General features: G+C 39.3%; 1 pseudogene; it reads left to right on the forward strand.

Annotated features, from left to right (window-relative positions):
* The first annotated feature begins 10,437 nt into the window (after nucleotides 1-10,437).
* LOC116256768 (cyclin-dependent kinase C-2-like) lies at nucleotides 10,438-17,341 on the forward strand (annotated as a pseudogene).
* The last annotated feature ends 1,272 nt before the right edge of the window (nucleotides 17,342-18,613 follow it).

The raw sequence follows: 18,613 nt of genomic DNA on the forward strand, positions 1-18,613 counted from the left end.
ACTTGTGGATTATGAACTGCAGCTGTTGTTGACCTTCATGCTGAGGTGTTCTTTTTGAATCTGGCTTTCCTCAAATGAGATCAGAGCTTTCTGGACCTATAATTTTACCATGATATATTGCAATGAGTAACAGGTTTCAGAATTTCTTAATATGTGCAATGTATGAATTAGAAAAATCGAATGAGTAATCACATTTTCCTTGGGAGTCTAAATATAATCTTGAACAGTTGAGGGTACTAAGTTTTAGTTAAGAGTATGATATCTCAGCAAAATGATCGGGTCACTTATTTTGTTTTAGTTAAGCTGGTTCTGTCATGCAGGTCAAGGGCACAACTAGGCAACTAGCTTTATGAGTTGATTGGTCTATTCTGCATAACTGGTCTGGACTCTGGACCGATATCTCTGGTTACAAACAGAAGAATGATGATCTGGATAGATTGTGGGTGGTCCAATTCCTGCTCATATAAATATCGGTGCTTGAACTAAGATTTTTTTCAGCTAATTCAATTCTGTGATCCAAATAGAATGTAATCCCAAATTAGAAACCAACTGGTTGTCATTTAGGTAGGTTTAATCTTCCTTTTTTTTATTCATTCCTTCTTGTGCTTTGGCACTTGAAGTCTTCTTTCATTCTTTGTTCTTTTAGGACAAGAAGACATATGAATGCTTAATTTCTTCCAGATTTCCTGTGTAATGCTGCTCAACAAAAGTAAGAATTGTTGTCTTTGTTCATAAACCCTGTTCCCTTTCCTTCAAATGGTCATGCAGATGAGGAAAAGAAAGAAATCTTGCTAGGCTTGGAAGCAGTCTAGCAGACTACTGATTGCACTTCTCAGTACTCTTTAAGGGACTTGTCTTACATCTCGAGATGCCCAATTGTGAATGTTTTCTTTTCCTTGCTTCACTACCTAATAGTTCATTTTAAATTCCCCAAAAGGATTGAGTTGTTGGATGATAACTTTGCTTGATTTCGATATGTATACAGAAGAGCCATCTTTCATGTAGTTCTGCTTCTGGCAAATTTACACCCTTCATATTTCAACAAAATAATAATAGCTTTTCATGATTGTTAGTTGCTGGATTGGGTGACCATATGAGGGAAGTAATAAGCATTTTTTTTTTAAAAAAAAAATCACATTCTTGGTTCTCTGTGTCAAAGAACTAAGATCAAGTCAGCTGGAGCTTTATGTCCCTTACTTCAAGGACCACAGATATGCTCCTGACGGCCTTGTGACTGTACTAACGATTGTACATTAGGGAAACAAGTGATCCGTGTGCTATTCCACATTGTTAAGGGAAAGACACTAGGTGGACTGATCTGCATTCGGTTTCAGAGAGTGGCTTTTACATATAGCAATACAAAAGGAATAAAGGATATGGATGTTCTTCTTAAAGCATTTATTCAGTACTCAATAATATTAGTTTTAGTACAGACTTTCAGTTGGATAACCTATGGATAGGTTCATTTGTGGTGTTATTTTACATGCTTTTATTATGGATCACCTCAGGTTGTGGAATTTGGGGAAGGTGGGCCTGTTCTCTGTTCTCGTTGTAAGGGTTATATCAATCCTTTCATGAAGTTCATTGATCATGGGAAGCACTTTATTTGCAATCTTTGTGGTATGTATCTGGAAGATCGAGTTGCTAAGAATTTATTCTTCCAACTTATGCCAGCTTAAGTTTGTTTTCCTCTTATTAATGATTTGTCTCATGTTACAGTGGGTATGATATCATCTAAGTCACACGGGTGCGCCAAAAATGGTGGCGCACCTGAGTCGACTCAGGTGTGGATGTGGCCTGACATGGCACCTGACTCAGTTTGACCGTGTCGGGCCCATTTTTTTCTTCTCTTGTGTTTTTTTTTTTCATTTTTTCCTTCTATCATTTCCCTTTCCTTTTCTCTTTGCTCTCTTTCTTCCTTCTATTTTATTTAATAAAACTTTGAATCTTGTATGAAATTAAGGTAATCTTGATACAAAAAAATTTAAAATATAGAAGAATAAAATTACTTATATATAACATATTATATATATATATATATATATATATATATATATATATATATATCTATGCCCTCGACGCACCTGCATCCAATATTTTTTTTTTGGAATTTGCCTCATCTAGTACCCGCACCAGGACCCACACCCATGTGACATAGGATATCATGCTTCACTTAGTAGTAAGGTCATAAAAATCAATGATTATTTTAGAATCACTTTTATGCTTAAATATATCATTGACTTCTTCAAGAATTCAATATTTGCATGAAGTGTCTCTTTTAGGATTGTTTTACGCTTAAATTGCAAAAATGAAGTTCTCCATTTAAGACTCGATTTCTGTTCAGATATTGATCGGTCTTGGTTTGACATGGTTTACAATTTACACGTTACTGGTTCCTGGAAGCTTAAATAAAGAATGACAAAATGCTCTCTAAACTGCAATATATGTTGTTAAACGACTAGTTGCCGGTCAGCTGTGGATGCTAGCCTATGGATGCGTCTTTGGTCTCCAAATTGTAAAGGTGTAGGTCAGACATAGGTTGGTCAACTTAGGCAATGAATCACTGACTAGTTGTTGACCAACTAGTTGCTTGTTTGGGCCCATTCACTTTGCATTTGATAATATTTTGTAATATCCTTATCTTTTTTACATCTTTCGGAAAATTTATTGGTTTCCCCCTTTTTTAAGAGGTAAGTTTTGGCAACTATTATTGTAGTGTCCTACTGGATGTGGCTCCCTAATTCATCCAGATTCTTTTCAATTCTCTGTGTGTGTGCACACACTGACATAAGGTTGAAGCATTGTCATACATGTGGGCATTTTTTCAAAAAGCACCAAAAAAAAGAAAATGAGGAGAATGAACAAATGTGAAAAAATTGCATTATTTTGGAAAATCACCATAATGAAAATAACATGCTTTTATTGATCTCCTTTTGCATTAAAATGTATCCAAATACAATGTTAATTTTTTGAGATTTCTTTTAACAATTTAATGATCTTTCGATTTTTTAAATGAGAAACATAGTAGAAAACTCAAGTTTTCATAGACTTTCTATTATTTTTTATTTTAATTTTAGAATTCTTACAATTTCCTGAGAAAGATAAACTTCCTTATTGTTTCCCAATAAGAACTCAAGAACAACATATATGCTATGTCACTTGGGTGCGGGTACGACGGTTCGGGTTCGGACACAACATTTTTGAAAATTGTGGGTATGCGGGTACACAAATTTTATATTCTCAAAAATAATAAATGAAAAAAAAAGAATTAATAGTCTTATAATCTACAAAAAATCTGAAAATTAAAGAAAATGGGAGGAAAATATATAATCTTATTGGAAGGTAAATATAAAAGAAGGGAAAAATAAAAAATTAGAGAACAAATTAAGTTTGAAAATATAATTTTAAAAGTTTTAAAATGCAGCCATACCCCGTGCCCATGTCGCCGTACCTACGTACCGACACGGGTACCTGGGCAAAACTGGTGTACCCATGTCACATAGCATATATAGGACAATGGATTTTCAAAAACCGACCTAAGGACCAGATAATGGAAACACATCTAGCTTTTCAATATTATTAAAAACAGATATAATTTATTTCACGCATCAAAATACTCATGAGATTTTTTCTGTCAAATTTATTTTAATTCTAGTTTACACTTTTAAAAACAACATAAATATACAGCAACTTTTTTGATACAATTAGGTTTCCCTAAAGAAAAAAGCATTTGCATCACTATTTTATGAATTAATAAAAATTATCTAATTTGGATATAGTTAATCATATACTTTTGTTGTATGATACTGTTAAGGAGGCTAAAATAGTCTAATGAACTTGAAAATTGTCGCTGTTGAGGCTGTTTAATTTTTTATCACATTTACCCTAATAAATGAGCTTCATTTGAGCCTGCATGACAATATGACATCTGGACAGTCCTATTCTATAGCGGAAAAAAAGGAGGAAAAATGAAAGAGGAAGACAGAAAAAGAAGGTCTAGTGGACATAATGTCGTCAAAAGACTCAAAACATAAGCCTATTAGCTTATTATCTCTGTGGACATAATGTCGTCCTATTCTTAGTTTTCTGGTTTCAAGCTGTGTATTAAGAAACTATGCTCTTATGTTCACCTACTGCATTTTAAACCTATAAATTGCAGGTTCGTGATCCAATGCCTGCTGTTTTTTTCTTCCTTGTGGATGTCTCCATGAATGCCATTCAAAGTGGGGCAACTGCAGCAGCTTGCAGTGCAGTGGCTCAAAGCATTAATGACCTTCCTGTAAGTGTTGATCCACTTTGCTTACATGGTTCCTATATATCATCTTTTTTATTATAGCATGCCATCCAAACTTGGGATTCTAAGCAGTAGATTCTTGAGGGCCTGATATGCAGAAAAATGGTTGGTACAAACCTTTTCTCCCCTTGTTATTGAAATTTATTAAGGATTCAATATTTGAAATTATAAAATGAAGGAGGAGTTAGGATGACAAAAATATGGGTGACTATCTTGATCAAAATTGTGAATGCATTTATTAAGAATGGATTTGGGAAGGTTAATATCTGCAAAAATAGTTGGCTTCATTTCTTTCTTGAATGTTGTTTGTTACATTATGATGGATGGATGAAGCTAAAACTTGGGAAACTATTGAAATCAATTTCCTCAACACAAGTCTGTTTACCTCAAAAGATCCGAAAAACTGGAGATCTTTGTACATTTATATGTAGAACTTTTAAATTTGATCCCAAATTTTATGCATGGTATAAAAGTGATGCATGGGGAATGTGAATCTATTGCACATACATTATGTGTAATTATTTATTTTTTGGTATTGAGTAGCTCTTTGTTGAATATTTTTACTGTCATCATTGTAAACATTTGAATTTGACCCTTGGGAAGGAACATATTTGCACTTCAGACAACTTATTAATGGGAAAGACATCATTGAACCTTTAGTTCCCTCTCTCTGCCTCAATTAGGCAATGAATTTTGGTGTTTGTGTGGCCATAACACTCGACTAACCTATAACAACCTAATTCGTTACGAATTTGGATATCAATTTGGTCTTGCCAACTGAAAATGATCATGTGTCAATGTGAAAATTTTCACGTTTGTGTTATCTGAAAACAATCATATCTCAATGATGCAAGCATACCATGAAGTCTGAAACTGTTTACAAATTGTGTTCTACAGTTTGCACATTTTTATTGGTAAATGTTAGTAGCGGATGAAACCATATACAGATAAATAGTTTGATGATAGTGCTGTTCTTTATCTTTCCCTTCTCATTTGCTTTTAGTATTTATTGTGTTTATCTTGTCAGCCGGTCGCTGGTAATTTAAATTGGATAGTTTAGCTTGTAAAGGTCCAAACATGCGACTAGGAAAATGGCTTCATTATTGTTTTTTGTGGAGAGGTATATTTGCAAAACGTAGATGGTGGAAGGGGCTGAACACAGAAGCACCGTGCCTAAGTTGCATGATGTGGAGTATAACTATGGAATTTCATATTTAACTTTGGTAAAACTTCGTGGGCGTGTCTCTCTGATAAGGGAGAAATCAATACTTTAAAGTTTAAACTTTAAAATTAGGATATAGAAATTTCCTCTCTTTTCCAAAGAAGTAATGTTAGAAAATTTACGTTTAAGCTCCTAAGTCCACAAAGCGTTCTTATGAATATAGTTGTTCCCATGTTGTTATTGTGACAATGACAAGGGTAATTGTTGCAAGAATTATATGAAAGGGTTTCCATGTTGAAACAGCAAGTCATATAGGCTGAAATAGCAAAGGATATGAAAGTGGTTGATCCACCTTGGAGGATATTTGAATATGCAAATGCAGCATTCTAGCGATCTCTGGCCCTGTGGTAGAAGCAAACATGACATGTGGAATGCACCCTGACGTGTGTTCTGCTTCCCTTAGAAGCCATTTCGGTTTTACCTTGAGACGCCAAGGACTGAATGCTCATCAGTCAACACTTATCAGGCCGAGTCCATTCTCGCCCTGCAACTTGATGCAAACAGCATTGCTGGATGTGGAAATTGTGTGATGGCTGTTTGAGGAGCACATGAGGATGTTGGAATCGTGTGTTCTCATTCTATGTGTTATTGGGACAAGAATCAAGCATCCTCAAAGCGGCCACTCATATGCAAATTTTATTAAGCAGGGAAAAGAAAAGAGTGGCTATTAAAGGGGAGAAATATCCTCCTCTTCGTTCGCATTATATGTGTTATTGGGGCGAGAATCAAGCATCCTCAAAGAAGCCACTCATGTACGAATTTATTATGCAGGGAAGAAAACAATGTCTATTGAAGGGGAGAAATATCCTCTGCATTGCCTTTCACATTTGACTACTTGTGGCAATGGCATATAAGGTTGTTGTTCTAGGATTTTAGCATGTTTGGAGCTGATCCACAGCTGGTTATGACAGCTAGGATAGAGGGCAAAAGTTGCATTTATAATTGTTATGATTTCTCAAATAAACTCCACCATTTAAATATACTGGGTATGAGGCTCTTGCTGTCTTGGCTCTCTTTCCTTCCTTTACCCTGGATCTTCGTCTTTCTATTTTTTAGCTTCATGTCCCTGTCACTTGAGCTGACATTCTAGTTTTATGATTTTATCATCATGTCTCTCTCTGTTCCCCTGTGTCAGGGTTGTATAGTCTTTGTTTTTGTTTTTGTTGATTTCCTTTGTGTATGTTTGGGCCTTGGTGTAAGCTTGAGTGTTCATCTGTGTAGGAGCGCCCTCCCAAGGTCCTTTGCAAGTGTATAGATTGGGGTTCCTAGCTTTGGTTGGTCGGCTTGGTAACTTTGTAAGCGGCTTCGGCCAACCTTTGTAAGTAAAGTGAAAAGCTTACTTGCTTCCCTCGTGATGTACTCATCTTGTTAAAGTGAATATATTGCGAGTTTTCTTTCGACACTCTTGTGTATTTTGTGTCTTTGTTTTCGAGAAAGCGTTCAAGTGATCTGCGCCCACTTGAACGAAGGCGAAGGCTTGCAGCTTACTGGCGAGAGTTTGCCGCGCCGCACGGGCCGAAGGAGTCGGCCCGTGACAACTGGTATCAGAGCCCAGATTCAGGTCAATCTGGGGAAGAGATTTGAGAGTCGGTGTAGATCGTCACGCCGACTTGCTACCGTTGAAGAAGGAGCCATGACATCATCATATAATCTGCGAGGTGCCAAAGGCAAGGAACCGGCCCGTCCAGAGGAGGTGAGCCCAGGCCGTCAAAGGGAGACGAGCCCAGACCGTGGCCAGGGAAACCTGGAAGAGACGGTGAATAGGTTGGTCGCAGATGTGGCCACCTATGAGGAAGCCCTCGGCTTTGCCGCCGAGACCTTTGAGGGATTCAAGGAGGAGATGAAGTTGATGCGGGAACAGATGGCCGAGTCAGTGGCCTTGAACCGTTCACTCTCTGACTTGGTGAAGACCTTGCAGGACGAAGTTGCTGAACTTCGGGCTTCAAATCAGAGACTGCTACGTATTAGCTCATCCAGCTGTAGCCATGAGAGGACCAGTAGGGTCGACGTTCAACGTCCGGCGAAGTACAGGTAGCCGGGATGCGAGGGCGATCGACAACTTTCTGTTTCAAGTGGACTACTACCTGGACTTGCAAAACGTAGTAGAGGAGGACTTGAAGATCAAGACCGCAGCGATGTTGTTAGAGGGAGATGCTGTGGCTTGGTGGAGGCGGAAGATGTTTGACGTTGAGAATGGCGATTGCACGATTGCTACCTTTGACGACTTCCGTAAACAGCTGAAGGGGTACTTCATGCCTGTGGATGCCGAGAGACAGACTTACCGGATGGTGGCGAACCTGAGACAGACAGGTTCCTTGCGGGAATATGTTAGAGCCTATCAAAAGCTCATGTTGGATGTACCTAAGATGCCAGAAAAGGATAAGCTTAACTGGTTCATCATAGGGCTCCAATCTTGGGCCCAAGCCGATGTGGAGAGATCAGACCCGAAGACTTTGGAGCAAGCATATGTGGCAGCCGAGCGCTTGGTAGATACCCAACGCAAAAGCTACACTGAGACCTTCAAGCCTACGAGGGAGTCCGACCACAACGGTAAGGAGGAGCGACGAGACAGAAGTGGATCGTCATTTCAGAGGCAAACTGGGGGAAGGCAATTCTTTCGCAGGGATTACAATGGGCCACCAAGAGAAGTAACTTGTTGGGTTTGTGGGGAAAGGCATGAGGCACGCGTCTGCCCAAAGCGAGTAAGGCCAACAGGGCAGGCCAATGCTGCGAGGGCTATAGAGGCAAGCACTTCAAGGTCATCTGCAAATGCGCTTCAAGGTGGAGATGTGGAAGAGCCCAGAATTGGGGCACTTCAACTTCTTCACGTTTTGACAAAAGAGGAGGAAACGAAGGTGACGACACCTTCAACGGAGCTCATGTGCATAGAGATTTTGGTGAACAGAAAACCTACCATCGCCATGGTAGACACGGGAGCCACGCACAATTTTATTTCGGAGGAGGAAGTCGGGAGATTGGGCCTCACCCGAGGAAAGGGGGAGTCACGCGTGAAGGCAGTGAACTCAGAGGCAAGACCGATCTACGCCATAGTCCGAGATGCAGTTGTGAAGATTGAGGGTTGGTCGGGAAGGGCCAACTTCTCGGTGGTTCAGACAGATGATTTCCAGATGATTCTAGGCATGGAGTTCCTCTGCGCATCAAAGATGGTACCGATGCCGCACTTACGCAGTGTAAGTATCATGGACGAGAGGCACCCTTGCATGGTCCCAACCGTCCCAACAAGGAAGGATAAAGGTAAGGCCGTGGTAGTATCCACTCTTCAACAAAGGCAGGGCGGAGACTCTAACAGAAGCCTCCCAGAACGAGACCTCACCGTGCAGCGAGTATCGCCGACCAAGCAAGCAACAGATCGGCGGGTGGAGAAGATTCTTCGGCAAAAAGCAAACTCTCGAGGAGAGCCGAAGAAATACCAAGTAAAGTGGATAGGCGAGCAAGACCCAACGTGGGAGTATGCGTTTTGCATGAAGCAGTGCTACCCGTTGGACGTGAAGACCTATCACAGCAGATAGCGCCGAGGACGGCGCTTGTTTTGAAGGGGGGAGCCTGTTCCCCTGTGTCAGGGTTGTACAGTCTTTGTTTTTGTTTTAGTTGATTTCCTTTGTGTATGTTTGGGCCTTGGTGTAAGCTTGAGTGTTCATCTGTGTAGGAGCATCCTCCCAAGGTCCTTTGCAAGTGTATAGATTGGGGTTCCTAGCTTTGGTTGGTCGGCTTGGGAACTTTGTAAGCGGCTTCGGCCAACCTTTGTAAGTAAAGTGAAAAGCTTACTTGCTTCCCTCGTGATGTACTCATCTTGTTAAAGTGAATATATTGCGAGTTTTCTTTCGACACTCTTGTGTATTTTGTGTCTTTGTTTTCGAGAAAGCGTTCAAGTGATCTGCGCCCACTTGAACGAAGGCGAAGGCTTGCGGCTTACTGGCGAGAGTTGCCGCGCCGCACGGGCCGAAGGAGTCGGCCCGTGACACTCTCAGTCCAAGCGAGAAACTATTTTTATGGTAATGAGTCTTATGGCATGCTTTAACTTGTTTTTTTGCCTTAAATTGTTGATTCTAAACCATAATTGTTCCAAAAATGAGGAGAAAAACTGCATCTTTGTGCATTTCTGTTGATGTTCTGTTATTTGTTTTTCAAAATGTATTTCATTTGATATCTACGGCATTGTGTTGTTATGCATTGTTGAGACTTCTATCATTGGGAGGGTTCTGTGTAAAGTTTTTTTTTGCAATGTCATATTACAGGAGAGTCCTCGGACCATGGTTGGTTTTGCAACATATGATTCAACTGTTCCACTCCCAGTCTCACTCATCTCCCTCTCCCTCTCGCCGCCATCTCTCTCGACTGTCCGACCTTCTTCCTTTCTTCTCTTCTCCATTTCTCATTTCCACGCTCTCCTTTTCGTTCCTTTCCCGAAGCCGTGCAGCGGGCGCCACCAGCTCCAACGACGAGGTTTCCGACCTTCTCAGCCGGGTGAAAAGGTGATGACCTCCTTTTACTCTCTCTGTCTCTCCATCCACGCCTCGCTCTCTCAATACCTCTTTCAATCGGTTTACGGTTTCAATTGGCACAACGTTTAATTTTGATCGGTTTTGGGCGTTTCTCTATGAACTCTTTTTCTTGATCCATATCAGTGTGTAAGAAAGGAATTTTAATAATGATTTTATTTTCAAGAAACATGATTTATAAGTATCCATATGATTATATCAGATTAAACTATTGTTTTTAGTTTAAGACGATCAAGGCACCCGCTCAACTATGAATAAAAAATAATAATTATATCAATAGGGAATATGTTTCTACAAGCATAAACATGAGCATCATTTTTAATGAAGTGGCTATCAGATTATTGTTGCGTTTCATACGACAAATATTTTGACGAAACATGCCCTTTTGGTTTTACAGACATTTCCTGAATATCTCTAGCCTAGGCGGCTCGTGGATGGAGAGCCATTCCTGAAGGCTGTGTAAATTACGTTGTTGCTCTTGGATTTACTGGCAAAGAAGCCAAGGGCGTCACATCCCCGTACTTTCGCTTTCTTCTTCATCCTCTTCGAATTGGGAAAACCCTCTGTGGAAACCGTCTCTGCTTCATCCCCTCCTGTTGACATGCAGCAGCAGCAGAAGGAGGAGCAGGTGGAGGAGGACGAAGAGGAGGGGAAGAGATAAGGAGATTGCTTGAAATAGGCGCGTAAGGCTTTTGGTGCTTTCCTTGATGGCGCCTCAAGTGGGGGCAGGAGGGTGGGAGGCAGCGACAGATGGCGGCGGCCGCACCCGGGCAGCTGAACCTCGATGAGTCTCCCTCGTGGGGATCGCGGAGCGTCGATTGCTTCGAGAAGCTCGAGCAGATCGGCGAGGGCACCTACGGGTAATTCACAGCGCCACTTTCTCTCCTCTTTTTCAATGATGATTTCTTGCTTTCCTTTCCTATGTTTTGCAGCGATTTGAGCAATCGGTGACACTGGGTGGTCTCTTTTTTGGTGTTCAACTGTGTGGGTTTGGTTTTCGCAAAATGTCTTGGCCGATTGCCTAAAGTTGGGTTGGGGTTACTTGCGTCTCCTTCGAGATCTTCAAGAGGCTTTTCACGAATTTCTTTCTCTGGGTTGATCAACTGTTTATGTTTCTATTTTTCCCTTTTGGACTGGCTGTTAGGGTTTTACTAGATATTTACACGAAGAATTTTCTGTTAATGTGCAAAGAGATTTCTGTTTGGTGCTATGCGTTGGTGATCTGCTTCTTGATTTCACACTGTATGAATTGTAACTGAGAGTATGACCATGGGATAACCAGGGTTAGGATATTCCGTGTGGCCGCAGTACGTTCATGGTAACAAAATGGCTGCATTTTCAGTAGCACATAGACACATGCATCACATAGTTTTTCACAGCCAATAAGAACTCACTGTTAGATGCACGGGATATAGGCATATCAAATTAACATAGAAAGATTTAATGGATAGATATATGGAAAATGGGCATCCATTTTTATTTACAAGCGGATAACAGTTAATCAATAAAATAGGATCCTGACCCTTGACGTACTATAATGAAGACATCGTAAAAGTTCCATATGCCGATTAGCTACTTTACTATCTAATAGGACATGTTAACATGATGGATGCATTTTATTTAGTTTTGACTCTTTTTGTTACAATTGCAGTTTCCTATAACCGCTATACGTGAAATCAAAATTTTAAAGAACCTGCATCACGAGAACATCATTCAGTTAAAAGAGATTGTGACATCTCCAGGTTCTATTTCTTCAATAAGGTATTCTTCAATTGTGATGACTTTAGTTGGTCATTGATCTTATATTCTCTATATCTAATTACCAGGACCTGAAAAAGATGAACACGGAAGGCCACGTATTTCTTAGTGCATGCATTTAAAATTCCATTATCATATTTTTTCCTTTATCTGTTACGTTTTGAAACATTAATTTTTGTGCAGATGGCAATAAATACAAGGGAAGCATTTATATGGTATTTGAATACATGGACCATGATCTGACTGGGTTATCAGATAGACCTGGAATGCGGTTTACAGTTCCCCAGATAAGGGCAAACTTCTCTTTAGCTTAAGAAATTCATTTTAACACACTTAATTGTGGTCAGTACCTCAATTGAATATATTCTTATTTATATGAATTCTTCTATGTATATCTCAGTGTTACATGAGGCAGCTGTTAACGGGACTTCACTATTGCCATGTTAATCAAGTTCTTCATCGTGATATTAAAGGTCACTAGAGAGCCTTGTTGTTATTTTCACCCCATAGAATATACTGCAATGTCTTATGGGCTTGTTTGCTTCCCATCTAACTACTTCGGTGTCCTGCATTCTCTCCTGTGCAGGTTCCAATCTTCTAATTGGCAATGAAGGGCATTTGAAGCTTGCAGATTTTGGCATAGCTAGATCTTTTTCTAGTGACCATAATGGAAATCTCACAAACCGTGTCATAACTCTTTGGTACAGGTAACCTGTCATATCTTGTTGTCAATCTTGTTGATGTTGGTTTTTGGACACAGTTTCTCTTTTGTAATCGTTGAGTTCATTGGCAGACCTCCAGAGTTGCTGCTTGGCTCCACTAAGTATGGGCCAGCTGTGGACATGTGGTCAGTTGGTTGTATTTTTGCTGAGCTACTAAATGGGAAGCCAATCTTGCCTGGAAAGAATGAGGTGCCTGCACAAGTTTATGATTTTTGAGAAGTGTAAACCATAATATTGGATGAAAAGCAGATGAAACTGATCCAACTTACTGATTCACAACTGAAAATAGCAGAAAAATTATACATGTATTACTTCGCTCACCAAGTTCCAACACTTAATCTATAGTTTTTATCCTCATGCATTAAATCGTTTTCATGATGTAACATTTGAATTTAGAATGAAAAGCCCCAAAGCAAGTTATTAACGTCCCCTTTTTCCGTTGTCTTATCATTTTTGGGATTGATAATAGTTTCCGGTGTTAGTGGTAACTGATTGGAGAGGGGATGGACTAACTGTACAGGCAGACATTTTATGAAAAAGATAATTTAAAAAGCTATTATCCTCAATTTTTAAGGCTGATACGGCTTATCTTTTAGGATTCCAGTGTGGGGTTTTTAATTTTTAGAGCATTTGACTCGTACTATGGCTTGTGTTAGATCCTCATTTGTCATACCACCAACTAGGCCATTTGACCTGTCGAGTAGCTTGCATGCTCGGTGCTTTGGTGACTAGGCCCTGGCCTAAGTCATAGAGCGTCATTGGTCTTCTAGTGCATAGGCTCCTTCTTTTTTATATTTATATGCAGTGAGGCGTATTTTATAATACATGTCATAAAGGGCAGCAAAACCTACACTTATGATGCTCATGATTTGAATGTGTATAGTAGGTGTATCAGAACGATATCACTGCTGTATGATACGATACAACTGATACAGCCTGTATCTTACAATACTGAGCAATTCTTAAGAAAGGGGCACAATGTCCCTTTTGATCGTTTTCTCTTCTATCACTTCTAAGAGCTTTGGGTGGGGGGGGGGAGTTTTTGCTGATTTTGGAGAGCAATTTTCAAATAAATCGAGGGAGAAACTGCCGGTTTGAAGGGAAATTTACATGTGGGAAATCCATTTATATTTGGGAAAAGAGAGCTTTAGTGTTCCTTCTTCTACAAAAGGTATACAATCTCTCAATTTCAAGGTTTACATAAATTCATTCATACTGTTTCCATTATATGTTCTATTGTTGGTCCTCTTCTTCTCTATGAGGTCAGTTTGAGTTGATCAAAGAGGTCTGTCTAAAATAAACTCAATAAGGAGCTGTAAAACAAGTCCATATATTCCCCTCCCCCCCCCCCCAACACACACACACACACACATATGTGTCATGATGTTTCCATTATATATTCTATGTTGGTCCTCCTCTTCTTCTCTATGATTGAAACTTTCCTTTTCCTGATAATTCTAGCCACAGCAGTTGAATAAAATATTTGAACTATGTGGATCACCTGATGAGGTTAACTGGCCGGGAGTTTCAAAGATTCCTTGGTACAATAATTTCAAGCCTTCAAGACCAATAAAGAGGCACCTTAGAGATGTTTTTAAGCAGTAAGTACAAAACATATGAATCTGGTTTACAATGATTTATAGTGAAAATTTGTTTTGAGGAGATCTTTTTTTCACATTTACTTTTTTGTTATGTTTTTGTTTGTGTAGTTTTGTGGTTTATCAGTGGTTTACCACCTTATTATTGTTATTGTTTCCAGTTTATATAGAGGTAATGTGCCCATGAGATGCAGTTATTTTTGCTTTTAGCTTTGATCGGCATGCTTTGGAGTTGTTGGAGCGGATGCCAACTCTTGACCCATCTCAGGTATCATCTTGCTATATTCTCAGAGTTTTGGAGGTTTGAACTTTTGTGACAAATGATTTAGTGTATGGATGTGAGTTCTGGCAAGTGGGAGTAGCAAACCTACTCCTTGAATTCTTATAATTATAAGTGGTGAGTCCTGCTCCAGATCTGAACGTCCTTGCAAAACAAACGACACTCCGCAAATAACATTGCAAGTTTGGCCTTGGGTGTCCTTAGCAGTTTTAGTGTCAGCTTTACTATAGACGTTGGGCTCCCAAGGGAGTTAATCTCTTTCTTGTTTTGACAGTGATCTCGGTAGTTTCCCCAAGTTTGGAGAACAAGGCTTTTACTTCTTATTTGTTAAGTAGCTCTGTGCATGTAAATGTCTTTATTTCTAGATAGGGCATGATCTCTTATTTTGGATTCTAATGATAGAATCATCACAAACTCCAAAATCAAATGAACTATGTACTAGTATTTCCTTTTGCAGCAAAAAGAGATGAAGGTTTTACGTTTTTTTTTTGTTAGTCTTGCAACAGCCCTCTCTCTTTCTCTCTGGTGCTGAAAAGGAAAGACTTCCTATATTAAGTTACTAAAGAAACATGAATAATAACCTTTAGAAGATTTTTCCAAGTTGAGGTTTTTTGAGTTAATATTTATTGTTCTAATTTATTTTCTGCAAAAAATCATACATGATACCTGGCCATTGTATTGTCCAGTCATATAAATATTACTATTGTTGGCCTCCAAGCTTCTTTTGTTCGGTACCATGTCTTTTTTGCAAACCACTTGTGGTGATGAGAGTAATATAAGAAAAATGTTCGGGAGTTATGTAGTTCTCTGCCCATCATCATTGTCGAGTTACTATTTCAGTCTGCATTTGTGAACAGGGGTGTCAAGAGGTGAGGTTGTGGCACTAAAGCATTTGATGACTGCTTCACTTGATTCTAAAAGTATTGCTGCTAGTGCTTTTGATAGCTTTCTGGAAAATTATGAATTACCCAACTAGCGTCCTGTTCATCTACCAAAATGAAATAACTGTGATGTATATGACATGAAAGTGATACCTGGCATTTCAATGTATTTACAGTTTTGTTTTCTTCCCAAATATGGAAATGTACATTCAAACTTCTCTGTGACTTAAAAATGACAAAGGGAATCAGTGTTTCTTGAGAAAATTATCTTCTATTTTTTAACTTGTCCTTGTCTGGTGGAATGTTGCCAGCAATTGTTCAACATTCAGTGTTGTCATCAGTTCCCTGCTAAGTCACATGTGAATGGGGATATGGTCCCTGTACTCCCCATACCACAGATGCAGCTCTGCGGTTAAGGGACATATCTGGATATCCCTTTTTCCTTTTAAACATTCTTCTGGTTAAAATTGAAAAAGGAAGGGCAAGAAGGGAGAGAGAGAGAACTGACTGTAAGCCTGAATGGTTTTCAGTGAGAGAGAGAGAGAGAGAGAGAGAGAGGAAAAGGGCACACACTGAAAATCTTTTTGCTTGAACAGTGGTCCCCTTTATTTATTATAACTTTCTAAAATTGCTCTTCGAATTTTGTCAGGTAGAATTCTATTATTCTACATATTGAAATACTGGGTGCATTTTCTGTTTCGATCTGCATTCTGTGTCTCATTATTTCTATTTACAAGAGGTTCTTCAGCTGCTTTGAAGTCAAAACTAGAGACTAGAGTTAGATATGTTGGTACCACTCCTTCCTAGCTATGATATTTATCTGGTTGAGATTGTATTCTTCCTTGATGTTCTTGCATTTCTCCAGTTTTTATATTTTCTTCTTGAAGTCTGCTGTTGATATGTCAACCCTTTTTCCTCCTTGCATCCTCTGCTGTTTGTGTTTGTTTGTCCACTAATGGTTTCATTTTCTTCTTTTCAGAGGATATCTGCAAAAGATGCACTTGATGCTGAGTATTTCTGGTGTGATTCGTTGCCATGTGGCCCGAAAAGGTACAAAATCTTTTGTTCATGCCAAGTGTCATGAGTTTCAGACCAAGAAGAAAAGACAACAGCAAAGGCAGCACGAAGAAATAGCCAAGAGGCAAAAATTACAACATCCTCAGCTGCATCAACGTTTGCCGCCAATTCAGCAGCCAGGGCAACCGCATATGCAAATCAGGCTTGGCCGTAACCAATGCCCCACCTCAAGTTGTTGCTGGGCCAAGTCACCACTACAATAAGCCTCGGGGACCTCCAGGAGGACAAAACATGTATCCTCAAGGCGGAAACCCAAGTGGTGGATACAATCCAAATCGTGGTGGTCAAGCTGGTGGATATGCTACTGGACCTTATCCACCTCAAGGCCGAGGTCCTGGTTATGTTGGAACCAGTATGCCTGGAGGTGGCCCTCCTAGAGCTGGAGCTGGTGCCTATGGCGTCGGGGCTCCAAATTATCCCCAATCAGGTCCATATGGCAATTCTGGTACTGGTCGGGCGCCCAACATGATGGGTGGTAATCGGAATCCACAATATCGTTGGCCACAATAGTCTGGAAGCAAACTGAAGCATGATCTGTTCAATATATCTGTGCACTTGACTGGTGCTTCTACATTTTGAAGAGAAGGGCTCTGCCAGGGACTTCTGCTTTCACCTCAAGTGGGTCGATGGGAATTGGTTTAATGCACCAGAGGTATTCCTACAAACCAGTGTTGGATATTTAAGAATATCCCTTGACATGGATTTAATTCACGCACTTGTTTTCAGTTTTATATGGAGAAAGAGGAGATGGTTAGGTATTTCATTACTACGCTGCTCCTTTGTCCAGCAGACAGAAATAGGGAAACAAGAATGTGTGTTTTTCTTATCGATGTTTATCATAGTTTGACTGGCGATGATGAACTTGTCAGTATATGGATGGGTTATGTGGGTTTTGTCTTGTGACTAGAATCTTCGTAGTAGCTATGCAGTCCAATTTCATGATATTCTTGGTTTACTTTTTGTAAGTTCAAATATCGTGCCATAGTCATAATTACTCACCATTACAGTTTCTTTTATTGTATTTACATGCCTCGGGGCACGTAATTTTTTTTTTTGAGTTGAATTGCATGCTCCAAGTACAATTGTTGGTACACTTCTATGAAAGTTTGGGATTTGAGCTTAATATCTAGTGAACACAGTCAATCCTGTTTCATTTTTGCATAGGAACGGTTGGGTTGTTTGTATGGTGTAGCGGTTCTGAAGTTCTTTCACCAGCTGCTTCTCCCCAATATGCCACTTTGCAATCCCTTCATGTCAAAGGCTGAAATGACTTGAACATGGTAATGCCCCTTTGTTAGCATACAGGAAGATCAGTGAATCAGTGGACTTGGGGAGCCCTTTAGAAGGGCGAACTGATCTTGGACTGTCACTAATTCTTCTTTTTTTTTAAAAAAAAAAATTCTCTGGTTTGGTGCTTTTCTGTTCATTCGTCTGCAATTAGCCCTGGACGTGCTTTGTGCTCCAAATTACCAAGCCGGGCGCCCCTTGTGCGAAGGGGAGATGGCCTAAGGTTCTGGAGAACATTGAACTTTTATTTGTACGATCGTTTTTGAAGTATACTAGGAATTGTAGCTGTTGTCTTGTGTTTCTGATAGAATTTTCACCAAATTAAAAATCGTTTTTAAATATAAAAACGACCTTCAATTTTTTTTTTTTTTTTTTTGCATCTAAAACTTCTTTGGCATATGTAAAATGGCCACCAGTTTTCAGTTGGACCAATTAGGTTGGATTTGCTACATTATTTAGTGTTCTTCATTTTTTTTAGAATTTTGGATCTTTAGTCATTAACCTCACACGACATTGGTGGAAAGGTTTGTTTTGTTGTTTTCTTTTTTTTTTTTGAGTGAAATTTTATATCTTATAGTTGGTAAGGGTTGAACTTAGTAAACATAGGTTCATTTCTTTGTTTTTAGGACGTGTTTTTCTTCCTATAAACTGTTTTATTTTTTTTGCTTGAATTCTTTGATTTGTTTAGCATAAGGTGCAAGGGAGGAGTGATTAGATAGGCAGGGATAGAGTAGAATAGATGATTTGTATTTGATTTTTGAATTCGATAGTTCGATTTTTGAATTGGATAATTTGATCTTCCCTACTTCTATAGGAGAGCATATGAAGTTCTTCTTCTACCCAACAAATCAGTCTGGTTTCATAAAAATTACTCTTTTGGTAGAAGAGAGTTCCTACTTCCAGGTGATATGTCATTTGATGTCAAGTAATTTTTTGAAAGAGAAAATTTTTTATTGTGCCTAGAAACATTTTAA

Source organism: Nymphaea colorata, chromosome 6, assembly GCF_008831285.2.
Source record: "Nymphaea colorata isolate Beijing-Zhang1983 chromosome 6, ASM883128v2, whole genome shotgun sequence".
Taxonomy (NCBI): Eukaryota; Viridiplantae; Streptophyta; class Magnoliopsida; order Nymphaeales; family Nymphaeaceae; genus Nymphaea; species Nymphaea colorata.